The sequence below is a fragment of the Spermophilus citellus genome, assembly GCF_964194105.1.
Source record: "Spermophilus citellus genome assembly, chromosome: 12".
Lineage (NCBI taxonomy): Eukaryota > Metazoa > Chordata > Mammalia > Rodentia > Sciuridae > Spermophilus > Spermophilus citellus.
Genome location: NC_138198.1, coordinates 87,214,338 through 87,238,561, shown reverse-complemented (window position 1 = coordinate 87,238,561; position 24,224 = coordinate 87,214,338).

Here is a 24,224-nt window from a genome sequence, read left to right as displayed (position 1 = left end):
ATTAAATATATAATAAAATGTAAAAATAAATAAATAAATAAATAAAAGAAGCTCCCAGCAAATAGTTGTCACTCAAAAAAAAAAAAAAAGCATTTGGGGTGAGAAGATATATTAATGCCTGGGCAAAAATGATGAATTAGGCAAAATATATCTTTAATTTTGCAGATCTGCCTCCAAACACTTGGGGCTGATCTGCAGGTTTCTTATAAGACTATTTCTGAGTTCTCCCCGATCCTGAAAAGGCTTTCTGCATACAAACTAACTTCTGACTTTCCTCTCCTCTCTCCCAAATATAATGACATGACTTTTAGACTCCATTCATGCAGAACTGTGCTTTTTCTTTGCTTGATAGACCATAGCATTCAAGAATAACAATGCCCAGAAAAGGTTAAAATGCTCAGGATTTTAAAGGTTCCCTAAGGGATGAATGATGCTTGGTCAGTCAGGTGTTCATTGCTGTGACCAAATACCTGACCAGGAAAACTTAAAAGAGGGAAACCTTATTTTGATTCATGGTTTTGGAGGTTTAGTCCATGGTGGGCCAACTCTATAGTCTGGGTCCAAGCTGAGGCAAAGCATCACAATGGAAGGACATGGCCAAAAAGCCCTGTACACTTCATGGCCACCATAAAACAAAGGACAATAGGGGTTATAACCTAGTGATCAACCTAGTGAATGCCTTAATGATAAACCTCATGCAGCCACACCCATCTGCTTATAGTTATCACACAGTCCCTCCACGCTAGGATGGATAGTCAGGCTCATAATCTGACTATTTCACCTTTGAATATGACTTCATAAACACAGAAGCTTTGGGATGACACCCCATATCCAAACCATCAACTATGCTGGTGGTCAGGCAATATATAATTGGACACTTTTTGCTTAGATGAGTGAAGAAATGAAAATATATTTTATTTTCTGTTACTTCTAAGGAAAATCAGTAAAGTTTTCTCTCCAAATTATTATTTTTTTATTAATGGATAATTTGATAATCCTGAGCAGTACATAACATCTTCTAAATACAAAGAGCATCCTATGTATCAAAATTCTCTAGGTGACAATTATGGTAAAAAATGTAAGAAAATGATTGGGGTTAGCATGGAGAGAGAGTGAAGAGAAAACGAAGAAATAAACAGTTTTGAGAGACGGTTAAGTGTTAGGTACTTTCTCATGTATTTTCTGGAACTTCCCAACATGACTGTGTGAGATCCATTATAAGCTCCAGAATTTCCTACCTTACTTACAGAAGCAAGGTCCTCCCCTGAGCTGCTAGTCTCAATGACTTTTCCTTTTCCCTTCTTCTCTGTCAGTCCATTACACAAAGGTTTATGAGTGTGTAACTGGACTTCAGGGAATTTAGAATTTGCTCTGTCCAAAGTATTCCAAAGTGTTTATTTTAAAAATGAGTCCAGGTGCAGTGGTGCGCACCTGTAGTCTTGGCTAATTGCAAGGCTGAGGCAGGAGGATGACTTGAGCCCAGGAGTTCAAGGTCAGTCTTGGCAACAGAGTCTGACTTTATCTCAAGGGGGGAAAAAAGAATGATTATTTTAAAATTCATCGATTCATCTATCTTCCAATTACTTTAAAAATATTATTAATAGAAAGAAAATTCATCCACCCAGAAACTCTAATGGGAACTATAAAAATCAAGACTTGAGTTTCATAAATTCTCTAAACGCTTATCATTTTCACTAGAATGTACTCCACTGGAGAAAAGGTGGCAAGTTACCCATGAAAATCCTTACGTATCATGTAGCTTTTATTTAACTTTAAAAAAAGAATTTTAAAGTTCAAAAAATAATGAGACAGTGAGTTGGTTTGGTGATGATAACTGCTACTCAAGTTATATGAAGTTCCATTTTTTTGTAGTCACAAATAAGGGATGAAAGCATTTTAACAGATGTTGGATATGGTTTATAATAGATGCAGAATTTTGTCTAAACTATTGAGCAACAAACATTCAAGATGAAAATTGCCCCTTTGTTGAAACCTGTTATGCCCAATAACGTTGTAGAATAACACAAACAATACCAACATCCCTATTAAACTTAAGTCGATTACTCCACTGTGGATTGAATGGAGAGTGTTCATTTTTCAGCTTTAGGTCTCCACCAGTGATTCTCGTGTCACTTTCTGGTGTTTTCAATCTAGTAACCAATATTAAATGTGTGGGGTTTTCTTTTTGTTTGTTTTGTTCTGTTTTGTTTTTGTTTTTGCTTGTGATTGGGATGTGAAGTCAAGTTCAGAGGAAAGGTGCAAGATGACACACAGGATAGTGTATTGGGGGCAGACATGAACTCAGGATAGGAAAGGCTAATCCAAGGAGTCAGGGGCATCTGTAGCAGGGGCACCCCTGACAGGGGCAGTGCCTGAACAAGTGGAGAGAAGGGGCATTGCCAACAAGAACATCATGAGAACTGTGCGAATTAAAGACAACGAGAAGATGTGTCACTGACCAAGGAGTATGAAAAAATATGGTAGAATGGAGGAGATGCCTTGCACCATGCCGGACACTGATTAATCATATGTGGTGATTAAATAAACTGGTAAACCAGATTACAGAAGGATGAAGAATCAAACAATTTTTTTTTTTTTTTGCAGTGCTGGAGAAGGAAGCCAGGACTTGAGCATGCTAGACAAGCACTCTTCTACTGATATACACTGCAGCCTCAAGCAAAATAATATCTGTTTTTTGTTTGCTACACATTTCCAGTTTCCCCCATATGCTAAGGGTTCCATAGAGAAATGTTTAAATGTTGATTGATTAATGTATGTTGCACATAATGTACACTGATCAAATGATTGATATTATTTAAATTATGAGGGTCCTTAGTTGAACACCTTTATTTTACAGATGAAAAAAAATTAATGATTTGTTAGTATAAGACAGTTTCCATTCTGATTTGATTGAATAATATTAAAAAATCCATGTTGTTTAAAGATAGTCTATAGAGTTCCTAGGAGAAATTTTATGGACAAAGAGTATTATATTGCTGGCTAGAGAGTTAGAGCTTTCTACAATAAAATCCTTCCTTTGAAACATGGAAAAGAGGAGACTGGGGAGATTAAGCAGTATGCTCATTTACTCTCCCGCATACTCACTCACTTGCTCATTCAATTAAGAATACATATTATGGACAGAGATTGTGGCTCAGTGGCAGAGTGCTTGCCTCCCATATATGAGACACTGGGTTCATCTCAGCACCACATTGAAAAATAAATATATAAAAATAAAGGTTTTGTGTTCATTTACAACTAAAATATATATATACATATATATATTAAAAAAAGAATACGTATTATGGCCTTGATACCGTTTCAGTTAAACAAAACATATGAAATTTGTGCCTTTATAGCATTTACATTGTAATTGGGGGAGAGAAAATCAGTCGAAGGGTCTAGTAGTTTACAGTTTAGTAAATGGTAAATAGAAGAGAAAGAACATGAAGGGAGATAGGAGCTCAGGGCAGGGAAGGAGAATTTTAGTTTCAAGAATGGTGGCTTGAAACATTTGTGTTAAGATCTAAAAATTGTACAGGAGCAAGCTCTGAGGATGTCTGAGGGCAGATGGAATAGCACAGGTCACAGCTGTCATGAATGATCGATCTATCATCCATCTATCTATCTATCTATCTATCTATCTATCTATCTATCTATCTATCTATCTATCATTACAGTTTTATTCACTAGTATCTATAACACAGAAAAGCTCAGAAAGGGTTAAGGCAGCCACAGGGTTTCAAGAGGCAGAATTGAAAGCCAAAGCAGAGAGCTGATACAGATGCAAAAACAGGCACTGCAGATGGTTAGGTAAGATTAGAACCAACCTAAGAACTCGTTGAGGGCCCAGGGATATTCGGGGTGCAGAATTTGCTTGGCAAAGGTTGGACACCAGGCAGGTGGGAAGTGGGAGTTGTCAAGCCGGGAGAGTAAAGTGAATTGAAGCTCTAGGGACAGTGAGGAGTTCTTTGCCTGTGGCCCTCTTGAAGCATTCACCAAATGGTCTGATGGGTGAGTGTTCCCAGTACCACTGTCTTACGGGTCCTTCCTTTTATGTGTCTCAGGTGAGCGACCTACATCATTCCATGGTGTGGTATTGTGTTAGTCAGCTCTTCATCTCTGCGACAAGAGATACCTGACACGAGGAACTTAGTGAGGAAATTTATATTGGGCTCTACTGGTTTCAGAGGTTCAGTCTATGGTCAGCCAATTCCATTGCTTTGGACTTGAGATGAGGCAGAGCATCATGGTGGAAAAGGTGCAGTGGAGGAAAGATGCTCAGGTCATGGAAGCTAGGAACAAGGGAGGGAATGAGAGACAGAGAGAGAGAAGCCAGGGACAAAATAAAATCCCCATGGGCACAACTGCAGTGACATACTTCCTCCAACCAAGCCCCACCTGCTTATAGTTACCCCCCAGAATCCATTCAAATCATTAATCCATCAAATGGATTAATCCACCAATTAGGTTACAGCTCCCATAACTTAATTATTTTACCTCTAAGCATTCCTACATTGTCACATGAACTTTTCAGGGAACATATCATATCTAAACCATAACAAGTATACCTGGTAAGCCCATGCACCTGCTTTGGCTGATAGGAGTTTGACACACTAATGCATCCATGTGTTTCTGATTTAATTTAAGTTCACAGGTGGTCATTTTTATTAGCACAATTAATCTATCAATTTGTGCCTTATTGTTGTACTGTGAAGCTGGGCTTATTCTTTCTGATAAGTTCTGTAGGCCCAACATTTGGTGGTTGTCTTTTTGCCCAGAAAAATTACCAAGTCATATGCCTTATCACTTGTTCTCAGAGTGAAGTAGTTCATGGTAAGCTGCTTTATATGATGGAATGTCTCAGGGACAGGCATGACTGACCTATACAACATAGAGTCACTTAGAGCAGGGTACAAGCTGCTCTCCACAAAGGCCCTGAGGTGATAGTGTGCCTAGTATATTCTAGGAACATCCAGGAGGCCTGGATATCTGGGATGAGCCATAGAGGAGTGGAAGAAATGTGCTTAGAGAGGTTAATGGAAGACCTTGAGTGTCACAGGAAAGATTTTCCTTTTTACCTTAAATGTATGAAAGCCACTAGGAGTTTTAAATAGAGGAGAATTGCAGTCTAGAGTTGGTCACACTCTTGGTGAACACATACCTGTCTTGAAGCTGTCTATGATTTCATGAGGAAGAATTTATTAATCCCTCCTAGGTTCTCATAGTATTTTTTTTTCTATTGTCATCACACTTTTTATTTTTGATACCAGCAGGTGCAGTTGTTCTCCTTTCTTTCAGTTACTCCACTCTGATACACGTAACCAGTGCATCCCATGGGATTTCTGTACATAGTAGGCACTTACCAAATACTTCCTGCCTTTACATAGCTTTGAAACTTTTATTATGGTGAATCCAATTCGAAAATGTCACACCAGTACAGAACGAGTGATATTTAGGGTGATTTTCAGACATGAATGAATCAAACGTGTGCATCGTTCATTTGAAAAATTCTGCCTGTATCAATGTTTGATTTTTTTTAAAGCAATAAATTGAAATGTCATTCCATGGAAGGCCAAAAACATTTAGTCAACTATGTCACCATCGAGTTACCTTTATAGACATTTCAAACAACCTTGCAATTCCTTTGGAGTGTATCCTGTGAACTATAGCTATGGAATTAGTCCTGTGAGTGTGATCTGACAGTACTGAAAGGCCCTACCTGCCTTAAAATATTTCCACGATAAAGACTGCCCCCTCCTCCACCCACCACTTACCAGTTCCCAGACCCTTCAACCTTTAGTTTCTACCTCAGGAGCAATTTCTTTCTTTTCTTTTCTTTTTTTTTTTTTTAAGAGAGAGTGAGAGAGGAGAGAGAGGGGAGAGAGAGAGAATTTTTAATATTTATTTTTTAGTTCTCGGTGGACACAACATCTTTGTTGGTATGTGGTGCTGAGGATCGAACCCGGGCCGCACGCATGCCAGGTGAGCACGCTACCGCTTGAGCCACATCCCCAGCCCCAGCAATTTCTTTCTTACACTGCAGTGAAAAGGGCATAGCTTTCAGAAGGCATCTATAGAATGCACGCTGGTACCAAGCAGCTGGAATCACTCACAGCCTGGTGAGAACTTGGTTACAAACTCTGCTTTCCTTGCCCCTCTCCGTCAGCTGAAAACATGACCATTCTTCTATTTATTTATATTTATGCAAAGCCTTCTAATTCTTCAGAATGCTAACGACACCGTGAATACCCCTCTTCTGAGCATGCACATCTTTTGGATGAATGATTTAATCAGCTTTGATGATTTGGAATAACAGGACTTTATCAAGAGACTGGCTCTTCTGAGTTGAAAGTAAATGTCTTAACCTCCCTCACCATGACATTTATTTTCCATAAATGGTGCTGGCTCTGGCTTGGCATTCTCTTAGCAGCAGGAGACCATTATCCTGTGAGAACGTTCTCTCCCCTTTCACTTTATCTCTTAATTATTGCCCTCTTTTTTTTTTTTTTTTTAATGGACAATGCCCTTAGGAATTTTCATGTAATTCCACCCCCCTCCCTCTACTCCTCCTCGGATTTGTACTGCCACAGGGAAAGGATTTGGTGTTAACCCCAGAAAGTCCAGAATAATGAATCTTGTAGACAGTTGGCTCAGTATCCCAGGAGTCCTTTGAGAGGGGACTGAGATGCTGTGAGCAACGCACAGGGCAAATGTTTGGGAACAAAAAAAATTTGCATGGATGCCTTGGAGGGAAAGAAGATGGTGGTGTAAATCTCAGGGCTGGCAGGGAGAGGGCTAGAAGATTTAGTTCTTCCCACATACTAGTCTCTCCACATGATCAGCTGCATCTATTTTATTTTAAAGGGAACTTTTCATCCCTTCCACTAACAAAAATAGCCCTCACCACGTAAATCCCAGCTCTGTTATTTTGTTGAGTCTGAAGCCAGTCAGATTAAAACAATGGCTACAAAACCCCTAGAACTCTCCTGATGCATCTGAATGGCTGTTTGTTAACTTCAAAGCTGACCATTTAAATGCTAGCCTTATTAAGCAAGTAATCCAAAACATAGGCACCCAGTTTGAGTCATTAGCATTTGGTTATCTAACATTTGCTGTTGCTAAATTACAATGCAGGGTAAAATCTTCCTATATTTATATATGTATAAAATATATAAAATCATTTTAGGATGCAAGTTTATGTTTAAACATAGATGCTTCTCTTGTATTATTTATAAATCTAGGGGATCCTGGGTTAAAGTTACCATTTTCTGCAGAGTCACATAAAAAATCTATTAAGAAGAGCTTACCTCCACCCTCATGCTTTTGGATATTGGCTCAAGGGATCTACAGAATTTTATTGAATATGTCATCAATATTTATTGACTGTAATTGTAATTTCAAATAATGGGGAACATTAAGCTCTGATTGCAGGTGTTTCTGGCAGTGAAAGAGTCTTTTTCCCCATTTCTTTGAAAATGCAAGAAAAAAAAATCCTGGTGCTTTTTCCACATATTATAAAAGGTCACTGACAATAGCCCACCTATAGATGCTGATGTGTGACATTTAAACTGAATACAAAGAAAGCATGATAAGCATTAAAAAGAACTAGTTGCTTTCAAGATAATGCTGTTTACTAAATCTGTTCTCTGAAAAAAAATGAAGGTAACATTCCATTTTACTTTCAGAGATTACTTGAAAAATATACATATATACTACTTTTGAGAATGTGAATAAAGCATTTTCTAACCCTGATATTTATTAATTTATTTTTCATTAAAAAGGATTTTTTAATATAATGGATAATATTTTGGATACATCATAAATACTTTGCTCTGTGTATTTACCTTAAGGAACTTTATTTTCTGCAATTAGTGATCATGTGTGGATATTTTTTATTTCAATTAAATTTGTTTTTTAACTGATACATAAAAATTGTACATACAGGGGCTGGGGTTGTGGCTCAGTGGTAGAGCGCTTGCCTCGAAAGTATGAGGCACTGGGATCAATCCTCAGCACCACATAAAAGTAAATAAATAAAATAAAGGTATTGCGTCCAACTACAACTAAAAAAATAAATATTTAAAAAAACTGTACATATTAATGAGGTAACATGGTTGAAACATATTTATCTCCTTATTTATCTTTAAAATCCTTTCTTCTAGCTTTCTGATTTGTACAATATATTATTACCTCTATTCCCCACTGTGCAATAATAGCACTGCTTGCTCCTTCTAACTGTGAATTAGCACCCATCTCCTTTTCCCCCTGTTGTTCCTTCCCTCTACTCTCCCAGTCTTTGGTGACCATCATTCTACTCTCAACTTCTAGGAGATCAACTTTCTTACAGGAACTGTGAGTCAGGTCACTTATCTTTTCTCTGGCTGGCTTATCTCACTTAATGGAACTATCTCCAGTTCCTTTCATATTGTCACAAATGACAGCATTTAATTCTTTTTTTTAAATGGATGAATAGTGTTTCATTATGGAGATGTATCATATTTTCTTTATTCATTCAGCAGCTGATGGACACTTAGGTTGTGTCTATTTCTTGACTATTGCAAATAGTGCAGTAATAAACACTGGAGTGCAGATGTCTTAACAGACTGACTTCATTTCCTTTGGATATATGCCCAGTAGTAGAATTGAAAGATCATATGATAGTTCCATTTTTAATTTTTTGAGGAAATTAAAAAATTTTAATTTCTACAATGATTCTACTAATTTATATCCACCCCCCAATAATGTATAAGAGTTTTCTTTTCTTACATCCTCACTTGTTATCTTTAATCATTTTAATAGTATTTATTCTTTCTAGAGTGAGATGACATTTCACTGTGATTTTGATTTGCATTACACTGGAGATTAATAATTTTGGGGGGAGGGTTCTGGGGATTAAACTCAAGAGCACTCAACCACTAAGCCACATCCCTAGCCCTATTTTGTATTTTATTTAGAGACAGGGTCTCACTGAGTTGCTTAGTACCTCGTTTTTGCTGAGGCTGGCTTAGGACTAGCAATCCTCCTGCCTCAGTCTCCCAATAATACTGGGAATATAGGCATGTGCCACCATGCCTGGCTAGATTAGTGATGCTTTTTTAATATTAAAAACTTCTACACAGAAAGGAAATGATCAATTGAGTGTAGAGACAACTTATAGAAAGAGAAAATATCTTTAAATTACATCTGACAAGGGGCTGATATAAGAAACTCTAAAAAACTCAATAGCAAAAAACAAACAACTTAATTATAAATGGGCAACAGACCTAAATAGACATTTCTCAAAAGAAGACATACACATGGCCAACAGGTTTTTGAAAAACTGCTGAACATTACTATCACTGATATCTAATCTACAGATTCATAAATTTTGGTTTAAAAATATGGCCTGGGCTATGCAAACTAGAGGTGGGGAAATATTCTTTGGGTGATATATTCAGTTATATCTTAGTGGAAAATATCTGAAGTGTTTATAACAGGAACTGTGTGTACGTGTTGCCAAAAGCACCAGTTGAGAAAGCTAAGCCATTTAGAAAACTGTTCTATTTTTGACATAAATATAGGACATAAATAACTGGCTGGACTGATTTAATCTCTCTGTGTAAAATGTATTATTTAACCCAATTTATGAAATGAACCCCTGGTTTAGCGTTCTGCTATCACAGTTGAGTCTGAATCTGTGTGAGGGGCTAATAGAGTATGTCCAGCAGTATGCCCAGAGAATACCCTCCTCCAATCACAACTTAATACACCTAGGGGGATTCAGAACATGATACCCCTAAATATGGCACTGTGGCGACTGAGAAAACTGTCAAAGCAAAAAGTTCATTCTGACCTCTCTTGCCTTTCTCTCTTGAAGCAGGGTCACAAGGACATACTACAGTGACATGCCACATCGATATTTTGAGCAGCTCAGCTCACAATAACTAAACTATGGAACCGGCCTTAATGCCCTTTAACAGATGAATGTTTAAAAAATGTAGTATATATACACAATGAAATATGTGTATATATACTCAGCCATAAAGAAGAATGAAATTATGGCACTTGCCAGAAAATGAATGGAACTGGAGACTCTCATGGTAAGTGAAATAAACCAATCCCCAAAACCAAAGGGAAAAATGTTCTCTCTGATTTGTGGATGCTAACTCACAATAAGAGGGTGAGGGGGTTAGGAACCAATAGAAAGTACTTTGGATTAGACAAAGGGGAAGGAAGGGAGGGGAGGGGGAATGGGAAGAGGAAAGAGAGTACAACCAGAAGAATGGCAAGTTGTACTCCATGTATGTATAATATGTCAAAATACACTTATTGTCATGTATAACTGGAAAAAAAAACAAATAGAAAATTAAAAAAAATTCTCTGACCCTTCTCATCATAAGATCATAAGATCCTCATTCCAGGTGAGTCCTGCCCTATACCTGGAGGCCAAGAAGAATATGAACAAACAGGTCTTGCTAAATTCCCCTGTAAGGTCACAGTGAGATCAGGATTGGGTCATCATCCCTCTGATGTTGAAGATTAAACACATGACAAACACCGAGACAAGAGTAGAAAGCAAGGTTTAAGAAGGGTAGCAGAAAAGGGGAGAGAATTGAACAACAGCAGAGGAGGTAGAGAGGGAAGATGGGAGGAGAGGGGAGGGGAGGGGGGATAGTAGGGGATAGGAAAGGTAAAAAAAAAAAGGGTAGCAGACTTTTCGGCAGAGACAGAGCTGGGTGCACAAAGAAGTGGGTGTGTCTTGCTCTTTTAGAGGCTCCCAGAATCCCCCTATCTTATCTGGGTTTGTGCCCAAGAGCAGGAAAGAGCAGCCCTCAGGTAATTGCTTGTGTTGGGAAGTGGGATCCCTGGAGGTGTCAGCGGTTAGCAACCCATTGATAATCAGCCATCATCTTCTCTTAACCCCGCCCCCACTCATCATCATTCATTATCTACACTGACTGTTGGGCCTTCTGGAGGCTGCCTCAGTTCCTTGAGGAATGTGACAGTTCCTGTTCCCTCAGGCCAGGCAGGGCTGCAGGTAGATTGCATTTTGGCAAAGAAAGCTTGTGGGGAGTCAATACAGTAGACTCATTTTAGAAAATTATTCTCTTAACCTCATGTTCCCACCATCCTCATTATTGATCTCCTTACAATACCCCTTTATTTCCAATTGTACTTCTAATACCAATGCCCATTTTCTAAACATAAAAACACAGCTTTCCCTGGGTTCACTGAGTCTTTGCCTCTGGAGTCTCCTGATCACGAGAAATTTTGGTTAAATAAATTTGTTCTGCTTTTTTCTCATTTACCTGTCTTTTATTTTGGGATATCAGCCATGAATCAAGTGTGAGATGAGAGAAGGTATCATTTTTTTTTGTCCCCTACATTGTTGATTACTAGGCAGGTTTGTAGGATCATGGGGATGAGTGGGAAGAAAGAATGGGAGGTATAGAAGGAAGGTGGACTGAATCCATCAGCCTCTGACTGAGGCTCTACGTTGTAATTCCAGAATTGGAATCAGGATCCTGATCTTTTCCTGGCAAATCAGTGATTCTCAATGTTTTCTGCACATCATACTTGTCTCTCCAACATCACTATTCCTAGGCCAAATGGGAGGCCTCTGAGTTTGTTGCCCATTTCTGTAACTGCATGGACTTTACACACAAGAACATTCATGAGTTCATGCATGAACTCCATGAGATGTGGGGAAAGCCAAAATCAAGTTGAAATCCTGCTTTCCATTCCGGAAGGACCTAAAGGGGAAGAAAGTGAAAATGTGGGGAATAAGAAGCCCAGTTTTTATGGCTGTGAGCAAGGTAAATGCTCACCTGAGAGAAGTGGAGCTGGTGGAGTGATATGGGGAGCCTGCTTTACCAGGTCAGTAAAGCAGTATTTCAATGAATGGGCCCTGCACAGGCCAGGGTGTGAGCTGAGCTTCAGGTTATCAGGGAAATGGAGCCATCATCCAGCTAGATATTTGGGCCAGCTGGGTGTGGTCCTTAATCCCAGTGCCCAGATAAACTGGGAATGTTGCCTAAGCATGAGCGATATAAAATCCTTTGGAAATACAGAGCTTAAAGCCAACACACTCTGATGTTCTAAACATAACATTGCTGCCTAAATTGATAAGTTAGGACCCATTTGCATTCTTTCTGATAGATTTCAGCGAATTTAAGCAACAGCCTAATGACTGAAGAATAATACAAGAAACTGTGTATAGAGCCAGCATTCCAAACAAACATTACTTAACTGAAATAAAGAAAAAAATATTAAGTTATATCGAGTACATTTTGTTTTTTGTGGGTTTTTTGGATACTGGGAATTGAACTCAGGGGTACTTGACCACTGAGTCATATCCCTAGCCCTATTTTCTATTTTTTTATTCAGAGACAAGGTCTCACTGAATTGCAGAGCACCGTGCTTTTGCTGAGGCTGGCTTTGAACTCATCATGATCTTCCTGCCTCAACCTCCCAAGCTGAGGATTACAGGCATGTGCCACTGTGCCCAGCAAGTACTTATTTTTGATGCATACTATGCTAAGTATTTTTAAAGTATTTTAAAATATTATTCACAATTCTTTAAGATTTTGCCATTTTTTATAGATAGGTTTTTGAGTTTAAAAACTGAACTAGGTGATAGGTCAGCTGGACCAGTTTCAAGTTGATCAGATCATATTAAAGTAGATTTATGTCATAACTGGAAGAAGAAAGATGACAGGAAACTGAAGGACTTCTTTTGTTCTTAGTACTATTCAGTACATAGTGGCAAATGATATTTAATATTTTAGTAAACAGACGAGATGAAAAACAGATCGAAGTTAGCTGGAATGCGTAGCCTAAAACCAAGAAAATGAAATTTATCATAGTTAAATATATCTGCATGTATGTGTATTTTTAAAAACTAGCTATTTCACATATATGGTTGGCAGAAATCTGAGAATATCAATCCATGTTTAAAAATGAGAATTCTGAGAATATTTCTCAGCTCTTTGTTCAAGATGTGGATGTCAAAAAATGGTGTTTTGGGCAATTTTGAGAGGTAATGCATGTTAAAATTGATTAATATATTTTTAAAAAGCACTTTGCAAAGTGACTATCCTAAAATAGATGTCACTTGTCATCAGCTCTCATTATTATTGGGTTTGATATTCTTAACAGAGGGAAGGGAACGATGTCTGTTTTCCAAAGCGAATTGCAAGACAACCTCAGATTTAAGAAGCAGGGAAACTGACTCCACCTCAGTGAAAATATCCCACATAAAGGAAGGGAGCTGTGGAGAGCTGGCACCACTTTTGCAAGCAATCTACCATCCATATTGCAGTAGAAGACTGGACAGAAAACCATGTCAGTATCAGGCAATGAGCAGAGGGGCTGCAAAGGTCCAGGCAACAGCTCTGATTATGTGGGAGATAAACCAACCACTTGGCCATAGACCAGAGTCAGCTTTGACCTTCAGAAGGATGGGGGGGCCTCAGGGCAAGAGCAGCTGTCCTGGCACTGCAACATCCCTACGAGGATGCCAGGCAGCCTGGGCTGCAGTGAGGCACCTGGTCAAAAATCAAGAGAAGAAGAACGTGAGGGAATGCCTTTTGGAGTATGTGCACAGCATTCTTGGTGATTATCAGAAATAACAGGGACTGTTAACAAGAGGTTGTGTCATGGAGTTGAGGCTGGGCTGGGGTGACAGTGAACCTAGGCAAATTTGATATCAGAGTGAACATTTGCATTCCTAAGAGACATTGTGATTACTCACAGAATATGCACAACATGTTTTTGTTTATTTATTTGTTTGTTTGTTTGTTTGTTTTTGGTATTTGGGGTTGAACCTCGGAGCACTGTATACTACATCCCTGGCCTTTTTCGTTTTTTTTTTTTCTTTTTCTTTTTACTTTGCCAAGGCTGCCTTCAAGCTCCTGTTTTGACATCCCAAGTAGCTTGGATTACAGGTGTGTATCGCTGCGCCTGGCTACAACATGGCTTTAATGCTAATTTATGGTCCTTCGTCAAATGAGTAAATTAACTACAAGTAGCCAAGACCATTCTCTCTGACCAGTTCCTACCTGGACAGTCCTTTTTCACCATCCTAGATGCTGGTTGAACCTCTTCAGGAGTGTCAGCTCCTTGGCATCCACAACATTTACATTAGAATAGAAGCTATCTGGGATCAGACTTCATACTCCTCAGCCTGAAGTGTTTGAAATTCAGCTACAAAACTGGACATTTGTTAGTTATGGTGATTCCTATTATTTTCAGATGATGCATGAATTTGTGGAATTCTGGACTTGAAGAAGTTGCACTCTTCCATCTTACACACTCTCTAGGATTGTATTTCCACATGAGAAAATGATGTTACAGTGCCCCCATCTCTGCAGAAATGATTGTGAAGGCCATCTTATTTTTTGGCATCTGGAGAGCAGAATCCAAGTTTTCTGGTCTTGAATTACCACCTTCCACATGGAAAACTACTGTCTTTCCATGTTACTTATTATTATTATTATTACCTGGAATTGAACCCAGAGGTACTTAAGCACTGAGCCACAACCCCAGCCCTTTTTAGTATTTATTTAGAGGCAAGGTCTCCTTGGGTTGCTTAGGGCCTTGCTAAGTTGCTAAAGCTGGCTTTAGGAACTCCTGATCCTCCTGCTTCAGCCTCCTGAGCTGCTGGGATCACAGGTGTGCAAGACTCATGTCTGGCTTTCCATGTTATTTTGAAACATTATTTCACTCTCTTTTTCCTTGTCTGCCTCTCTTCTCTAGTCTATAACCACATATTGCCCAGTTGAGGTTATACTTAGAATTTAACCATGGTAGCTAACATACATGAATTAATAAAATAATTAATATTAAGCTTTGCTTTATTGATAGAAAATAGGATAGGGGGCTACCAATATGAAAGGATAAAAGAAACCGAAGTTAAAATGTAAAGGACCAGGTATTGTAAAGTTTCTAAGCTGCACTCAAAGCCTGAAATTCCTGTAGCAGTTAAGACAATTCCCGGAACTGCCCATTAGATGTGTGTCGACATCCCCCCCCCTTGACTACCTAGTTGCTTAACAACCCCGGACACCGTGCAGCTCAGCATGTACACACCCCGGGGCCTAAACCAATCAGTTTGAATGTATACCTCGCCATAGGACTGACCTATCACCCCAGCCCAACCGGTTCCCGCCAATGAATGTGCTAATCATGTTTGAGAGTTGTTTGATTTTCCCGTGGTGTATGCTGATTTGCTGAAGAAGCTATGATGTATGTAAAGTCCCTACCCTCTCTAAAGAATGTATAAAAACTCTGCTCAAGTGGTTCTCGGGGCTCTTTGTTCTGCGCTCCTCTGGAGTGAGCTCTGAGCCCCAGCATGCTGGACCCCCAATAAACCCCTTGCTGTTGCATGAGATGGTCTCTTGGTGGTCTTTTCCTCCAACGTTCGCTAGACCTTTACAAATAGAAGTCATTCTCATTGTAGAAGACTAATTAATACAGGGTATATGGAAAAAGTGAGATCCAGGCAGGCCAGGGGGAACATCATACACAAATTCTTAATTCCAAGAGACTGATGAGAATGTATTTCTAAAACATATTAAACGTATTAAATGTGTACATGTTTTAAGTATAAAATGTTTCTTAAAACCACAGATTTCTTGTCCTACTTCTACAGGAAAAGCAAATTGCAACACATGTAAAACAGCTAACTTCTTAAAAATTAATAAATATGAAAGATTAATTCTTATTTGTACTTTTTACCACAGTTAAAATTTTCTGCATATTATGGTTTTCAAATACAAAATACTAAGTGTTCCATTAATATTCCTAACTGCTGTTGAAACTAAGATAATCTGTCATGATTTTTGATGAGATAAATTTTAGGAGAGATGGCCTTTAAAAATAACTTTCAATAGCAAAGGCCCCTTTTGCTACCTTTACATTTGGTATTGAATAAAATCTTGTCTGAGTACTATGAATGTATTATTTATAAGTGTGCATTGTTATGTGTGAAAATTATACAATGGAGGCGTTTTTAGCATATACATTTAGATGGATAAGTGAGTGGGCTAGTAGATGACATATAAGTCCATCCTTGCAAACCCCTGGGATGGAAACAGAGGGAAATCAGTTGAGAATGCTCTTCCTCCCTGGAGACCTGAGATAGTAACACTGGGATTTTCTCTGTGTCGGGGCAGGTAGCTCAGAGTATGAGAAATCTGAGTGGGTGGCACCACTGAGAGACGGAAAATACAGGTCTCTACTCTCAGCAGAACTTTGCACAACTGGAGCCAAATATCAGTCTTCTTGTCTCATTTCATATGCTAACAGGAGATTTCATTGTTTAAACTTTGCAGGCAACCAAAGGAGCACTGGTTCCACCATGATGCTCATTCCTGTAGTTCTCTTGTCCACCTGGGATCCCAGCTTTCCTGTTTGTCTATGGCTCTCTTCTCTTCATCTTTATTCTTTCTGCTTCATTTTCTCCTCTGGCAAACTGGGGGTGGAGTGGATGAAGAAATAACCATAAGAACCACTGTAAAAGACAGAAATCTCTACCTTTCTCTTGTTCTTTTCCTGATTGAACTCAGGGGCACTCAGCCACTGAGCCACATCCCCAGCCCTATTTTGTATTTTATTTAGAGACAGGGTCTCATTGAGTTGTTTAGTGCCTCACTTTTGCTGAGGCTGGCTTTGAACTCACAATCCTCCTGTCTCATCCTCCAGAGCCCATTAATTATTGTTTTGAAATTCAAAAAGAGTTATAAGATTTAAAATACTACATAAAGTTTTGAAAAATATTTATAGTATAAGTACAAAAGAATTTTTCGTGCAATAAAAATTTCTCTTCTGTTCCTATTTTCCTCAAGTTTCAATAACTTAGTATATAGTTTTTATACTCAACATCCTTATTCATTGTGGGGTACATTTTGCATGCCTTGAATTATGAAAGGATAATTTTCACTCTTACTATTAATAAATTGGCATTTACTTTCTATAAATGTGTTCCTTTTAAGTATTTAACTTACTTAAAGACTGAAAAAGATTTGCTATATTATGCAAAGGTTTATATTTATGGTGATTATCACTGTAAAAGAAGTTACCTATTTTAAACTTCAGAAAGTTTGTTAAAAAATACCTTTGCATTTCTTCTGTTTGTTTCAGATTTTTTGATTGCTAGAGTTCTTAAGTATGAAGTTTTTCTAAACTTGGATCATGGAGTGTTAGCTATTATTTTGTGAGAGTTGTATTTTACAACTCTATTTTTCTTCTCAGAAAAATGGATTGCATTTTAAGATTAAATTATGAATGATTTTTAAGGGTTCAAGATTCTTCTTTTTCATATTATCTTTGACATGTCTCCCCTAAAACTGAATGAATTCAGCTTGAGATTGTAATATAAATTGTAGGTTCTCATTCCCTTAATTGCCTACCAAAATCTAATTACTGAAAACTGACACATTTTTCATAACTAATTTGGTAGCATCTTGACCTCTTCTGAAGATGTTCAGAATAACGTGGTAAAACCAAATGTGGAATGAAATGAGGTTATTTATAATCGTTTTATCCTGCTGAGTGTAAATATTTATGTTTCGATGAAGAAATAATAAGATGTTTGTGTATTGGGTGCTGTATATATAAAATATACATCTCTGCACTTTCTAAAATCTGATGAATTTGGAATTCCAAAACACATTTGGTCCCAAGTATCAAAGTAAAATTCTCAAAGAAAAAATATATGACTATCATACAAATATAAAATGAATGCATATCAAAGATATACCTTATTAATTGATGAGGTAACCAGTAAGATAGCTAGATTTGTTCAAAGGAGAATTTAAGAAGTAAAAATTTATGTCAGGCACTCAAAGGAATGTTAAAGTAGTTTTTAAAAATATAGTTAATGGCATGCAAGGTAAGGAAACCAGGTAATCTTTCCCACCCAAAAGGAATCTATAAATTATGTTATTTCAGAGTTTCTGGACTATAATAAAATATATTGAATAACAAATCAAATCTGGGTGCCTTCTCCTACATATTTATATAATCCATATTTAAACAATGACACTGAAAGGCCAAGCAGTTATCTTTAAACTTTATTCTAAGTTTTGGATAATTTTTCTAACTGCTCCCTTACCCCCACCATAACCATAAATCTTTTTAAAACTCTATTATTTAGCAAAAGAAAAAAAGGCTAGCATCATTTAATTTTGATTGATTATTTACACAAGTGCAACAAGAAATATAAATGAACACATACAAGGCTCTTCAAGAACATAGTGTTTTGCAAATTAAGCAAAGAAAATTAACTTTTGTTTTAAATTTTTCTAAAGAAATTTTGGCTTGGATATTTAAAAGTCTCCATTATTTGTTCTTCTCTCTTGAACCTAACAAAGCAAGGCCAAGAAACTCCCTCCAAGAAATTTTACCTTCTGTATTCATAGACAGGGTAAAATCCTATCTCCTAGGTATTCCCAATGTTTCATAATTCTGACTACCAAGAAATGTCTTTCCTTACTCCTGTGTGTCTTGGAGGGTCTTGTAGTCATTGGCAACTCATAGCAAAATATCATCTTTGTTCTTTAATGGTGAGCTTGTTATACTATAACAAATAAGAATCATTCTCAAATGTCACATCCAGATATGGCTGTGGTTACACAATTAATTTGTATAATTATACTTTAGGAAGGTAGAGTATGGATTCCCATTGAAAATGGAACCAACCTAGATGTCCTTCAGTGGATGAATGGATAAAAAAATATGAGATATATACAAAATGGAATTTTACTCAGCAATAAAAAATAATAAAATCATGGCATTTGCAGGTCAATGGATGGCATTGGAGAAAATAATGCTAAGTGAAGTTAGCCAATCCCAGAAAAACAAATGCCAAATGTTTTCTCTGATATAAGGAGGCTGACTCATAGCGGGGAAGTGGGGAGCATGGGAGGAATAGATGAATTCTAGATAGGGCAGAGGGGTGGGAGGAAGGAGGAGGGGACAGGGGATTAGCAAGGATGGTGAAATGTGATGGACATCATAATACAAAGTACATGTATGAAGACATGAATTGGTGCCAACACACTTTATATACAACCAGAGATATGAAAAATTGTGCTGTATAATAAGAATTCGAATGCATTCAGCTGTCATTTATTTTTAAAAAATCAATAAAAAAGAAAAACAAAATATGCATATAACCATATTTTCACTGAAAGTAAGGAGACTGTAAACATTTGAATACTGAGAGGTTGATAAGAATCAGCAGTCATTTACCAAATGTTTCATCTTAAGCAGCAGAAGCATAGTCTACTAAATTGAGACTTAGAGAAAAAATTTTTTTAAAAAGGAGAAGGGCCTTCTCAATACCAATTAGATAATAGAGCATTAAAAATGATACTAAATATATTCCAAACTAAACAACTAGTGTTAAATTTCTTTCATTGGTTCGTTTAGTTTTATGTAATTAATTCTTATTTTACTTTTATGAAATCTGCTGCTCCTAGAATGAAAAGGATTGTAAATCTTGACTCTGTCTTGAGGAAGTTTTGTTATCTAAGTGGAGTTATCTTAAAGCTCCATAGCCTGACCATGAGACTTTGCCTTGAAATTGCTGGTAGCAGCCTTCCATCAGTTGCTGAGATACCCTTTGGTGGAAGATACCAATTGAAGTCTGTAGCTTACAGCAGTCTTCAAGCCAGCAATAAGGTAGGGCTCAAACCTGCTCCAAAATGGAACTAAAGGCTGTGATTAATTTATTATAGTAACCAGTAATATAAAAATGCAGGAGCATAAAATTCTCTATTGCAGTAAAATTCATAAATCTTTCATGAGAATCTGACCAATGTTTCTCCTGAGGGTAAGGATATATATAATGGACATTGAGAATTTTAACATATTTCTAGGGTTTTTACATCTATTCTGTATGGAAATGGTTTGCAAACTTTCCAGGCACTGGTATCTTTGGGAAGGCTTATTACAACACGACATTCTGGGTCTCACCCTCGTAATTTCTCACTCAGTAAATCTGAGGTGGTAATCTACAAGCTTCCTTCCTTCCTTCCTTCCTTCCTTCCTTCCTTCCTTCCTTCCTTCCTTCCTTCCTTCCTTCCTTCCTTTGTTCCTTCCTTCCTTCCTTCCTTCCTTCCTTCCTTCCTTCCTTCCTTCCTTCCTTCCTTCCCTCCCTCCTTCCTTCCTTCCTTCCTTCCTTCCTTCCTTCCTTCCTTTGTTCCTTCCTTCCTTCCTTCCTTCCTTCCTTCCTTCCTTCCTTCCTTCCTTCCTTCCTTCCTTTGTTCCTTCCTTCCTTTGTTCCTTCCTTCCTTCCCTCCCTCCTTCCTTCCTTCCCTCCTTCCTATTTTGAGATCAAACCCAGGGTACACCTGTCCTACCACTGAGCCATACCCACCCACACTCTGCCTAGAATTTGTACTTATGGACCAGAACCCAGGTGATGAGGTCTGAGGATCCCATTATGAGAAACACTGCTGTAAAGGGTGTAATCTCTGAAACAATTTCATGAATAACACTTAACCTGGATACAGATTTATCTTCTGAATTGACAACTTACACTGATGTTCTTACAATCATGTTAATTGAGAAATAAGGACCACAGTCAACAGGGCCTGTCACTTCTAGCATCCCTTCTTTTGATAAGACAAAAGAAGACATATTTGTGATTTTTTGAGGAGCTGAGGGGAAAATCTCAAATTTAGCATCAGGTGACAGAAAAAACATAATACTTTGTTCTTTTCTAAATTTGGATTCTGATATTGAGAACTGATATCAAGAACTGATGGAAGAGATTTCTCACCTTATTAAGATAGGAACCATAGGTTCCTGAGATATGGTACTTGGCTACATATTTAAGCTAAAATGCAGCTAAAATGCAGTATTTAAAAATGAACATGACAAAAGATAACAAGGTGGCAGGGATTGCAGAGGACACGGAGAGGAGCTGCCCAGATTCCTATCCATGTGAGAACTGTTATCCAGCTGTCAGTAGGCAGCCTCAAACTGTTGGTTGCCTCAAGGTTTGCTCAGAGTTTTGCAGAGAGCTGCCAGGGTGGACCCCTCCAATGACTGATCCCATCCTGGGAGATAAGACCTGGCCATTTCAGTCCAATGTTGAACACTCTACGAGTCATATATGATCCAGTGACTATGTGGGGTTGGCCAAAGTATGTGTGGGTGTGGGGATGGGTGGTAATGCCTTTCAAGATTTGCCAATCAATGCCCTATGCTGCTTCTCCTCTGTGCTCTTTCTTCTTATGATTGTGGAGACCCAAATGCCAAATTGTATCAACATTTGCTTCTGCAGAAGCTTACCTCTGACCTGAGTCCCTTCACAAGGGAGTAAATTTTTATCCTTTTTATTAAAATGATAATCAAGGTTGGCATAGAGGCACATGCTTATAATCTCAGCAACTCTGGAGAGAAGCTGAGGCAGGAAAATTACTAGTTCAAGGACAGTCTTAGCAAAATAATGGCAGTCTGTTTTTTACAAAACAAAACAAAACAAAACAAAAATCAAATAATTAAAAGGACTGAGAACGTAGCTTAATGGTAGTGTGCCCCCAGTACTGCAAAATATGTGTGGGTATGTGTGTATAAATAAATAAATACTAAATAAATCACGGGCCAGATGAAACATAGAAACTATATAAAATTACCCTGATGAGTTTAAATTCTATTTAGATGGATAATACAGAAGTAAATACTAACCACTTACCATCCATTGTTCCAATGCTAAATAAACATATCAAGATCATCTGTCTTTTTAATGGAGAGCATGCCAAGTTCTAGGTTGCATCAATACAATACTTTGCACTAGAGGTTTCTCAAGCTCCTTATAAATTATTTTAGGGATAAGAGTATCAAGATTGAAACATTGTTATCTAATCTGCTAAAGTACTCAGAGGTAGGAGACTTTTCAAATTCATTCAGTGACAAGTTTACGTTTTTCTCAATTGTAGATGCACAGACACATGCTTATGTAATCTGAGCAAAATGTCAAAAGTAGCACCAAACACAAAAACTCATGAGTGTCTACCTCAGAGATCTGTTTTCCTTTAATGTATCTAAAATATTTTCTTAATTGATTTGAGCATATAAAGAGACAAACAGAAAAAGAAAATGTCTTTGGTCTTTCCCCTGACAGAGGGCAGATATCTATCATCTTGAAACAGTCACGCCGTCCAGCCATGAAACAGGATCCCCACTGCTGCTCTCAATGAGAAAAAAAATACATGGGCTGTGCACAAATTAGAATCAGAACCGAATGTGGCCAAGAACCAGAAACAAAACATAAAACAGGCAGAAAGCTGAAAAGAGAAGCAGTACCGCACCGGCCAGAGAGTCTCCTGCAGTTGAAGATACAGTCAAGAGCCAAGAAAAGATGTGGCTGGGCTTAACCAATTCGAGCAATAGTACTTCTTAGCCAATAAGGTTTAATTGGCTTTGGCAGGTGAGTGCCTTTGAGCACCTCAGTGGACTCTCCAAAACTCCCAATACACAGTTTTCAAAAATTAAGACATGATTCTCATACAAACATAAAATGAACATGTCAAGGTTTTATATGACCCATTGCTTAATAAAAGAACCAGTAAAATCTTACAATAGGTTTGAAGGAGAATATGAGAAATGGACATTTAAATGTAGTCAGTCAGATAAAGGAACACTGAAATAAATTTGCTCAGAGGTGCAAACCTGATTAATGTCTTATAGTACTATGTGACTAACTTTTGGGATCATCTTTCCTATGAATACGGAAAAAAATTACAAGTAACTTAAAAAATGTCTGAACTCTACTTAAATATTAAATAGCAGATGTTTTCCTTACATATTCCTTGGGTGAGTCTATTAAACAATACAATTGAAATGACATGCTGTCATCCTTCTGCTTTATTTCTAAGTTTTGGTAACTTTAATTAATGAAAAGTTTCTGATAAGAGACCATGGATCTGTATTTACTTTGGCAACTTCAACTGTAATTGATTGTTTATTCAATCCATTTACATAATACAGTCTGCCCTCTGTATCTGTGGGTCCCGTATCCATGGAACCAACCAAACATGGATGGAAAATATTTTTCAAAAATTGCATCTGTACTGAATATGTACAGATGGTTTTCTTATCATTATTCCCTGAACAATACAGTACAACAACTATTTACATAGCATTTACATTATATTAGGTATAATAAGTAATCTAGAAATGATTTAGAGTATACAGAGAATGTGTGTAGGTCATATGCAAATACTGTACCATTTTATAAAAGGGACTTGAGCATCCTTGGATTTTGGTATGACTGGTATGGATCCCAGAACTAATCCCCTGTAGAAGCTGAAAGACAGTTGTATTTACTGGTTTGTGAATTTCTCTGAAGTTTTACTTTTTCCCATTTTGATACCTTGTTTATCAAAATGAAATGAGCTTGAATTGCCACTGAGCACTAGTTATCTGTTCAGTACTTAATTATATCTATTATTAAGTATGGTGTTTCTCTAAGGTGGTTCTATGGGATAACTACATTGGAACCATCTGGAATATTGTTTAAAATGCCAATTTCTGGGGGAGAGCTCAGATCTACTGAATCAAAATGTCTAAGGATGTTGCCTGGACATTTGAATTTTGTAAAAGATTATAAATGATTCTTAGGTACACCAAAGCTTAGAATTACTTGTCAAGGGGGAAAGAAAAGACGCTTGCCTAAGATAAGTTAATACCATGAAAGGCTCAGGAAAAACACACCTAAATCATCTTTGCCTCCAGAGATCAAGTCACTGTTTGAGCAAAAAGGGTTATTGTTGACAGACTATTCCAGGGTTAAAATCACGTATGTACTTATGGGAACTCATATTTCACTAAGGTCTTCGTGCTGTTGAACACCATTTATGTAATTTTAAGTGTGATATTGAAAACTCTGGTCAGTTGAAAATCTTTAATAACCTTCATGTAAAGTTAATAGTGATCTTTGCTGCTGAACAAAACCCTGGCCTTAAAGGAAAAGGGGTCAACTTGTCACAAAATATATATGCACTATGGAAGGGAATGAGAGAGATTTCTCTAAGGAACATTCTCCTTTGGCAGACTCACTTTATTTCTGTGCTACTTGTCTGCATGAAATCTGGAGTATCAAGTTTTGTGTTCAAAACACAGATTTCTAAAAGCTACACGAGAAGAGTAAAAGGTTGATATTTTTATGAAAATAAATTGATCATAGCTAGGCATTTATTACTTTAAAAGCATGGTCATTATATGATCTA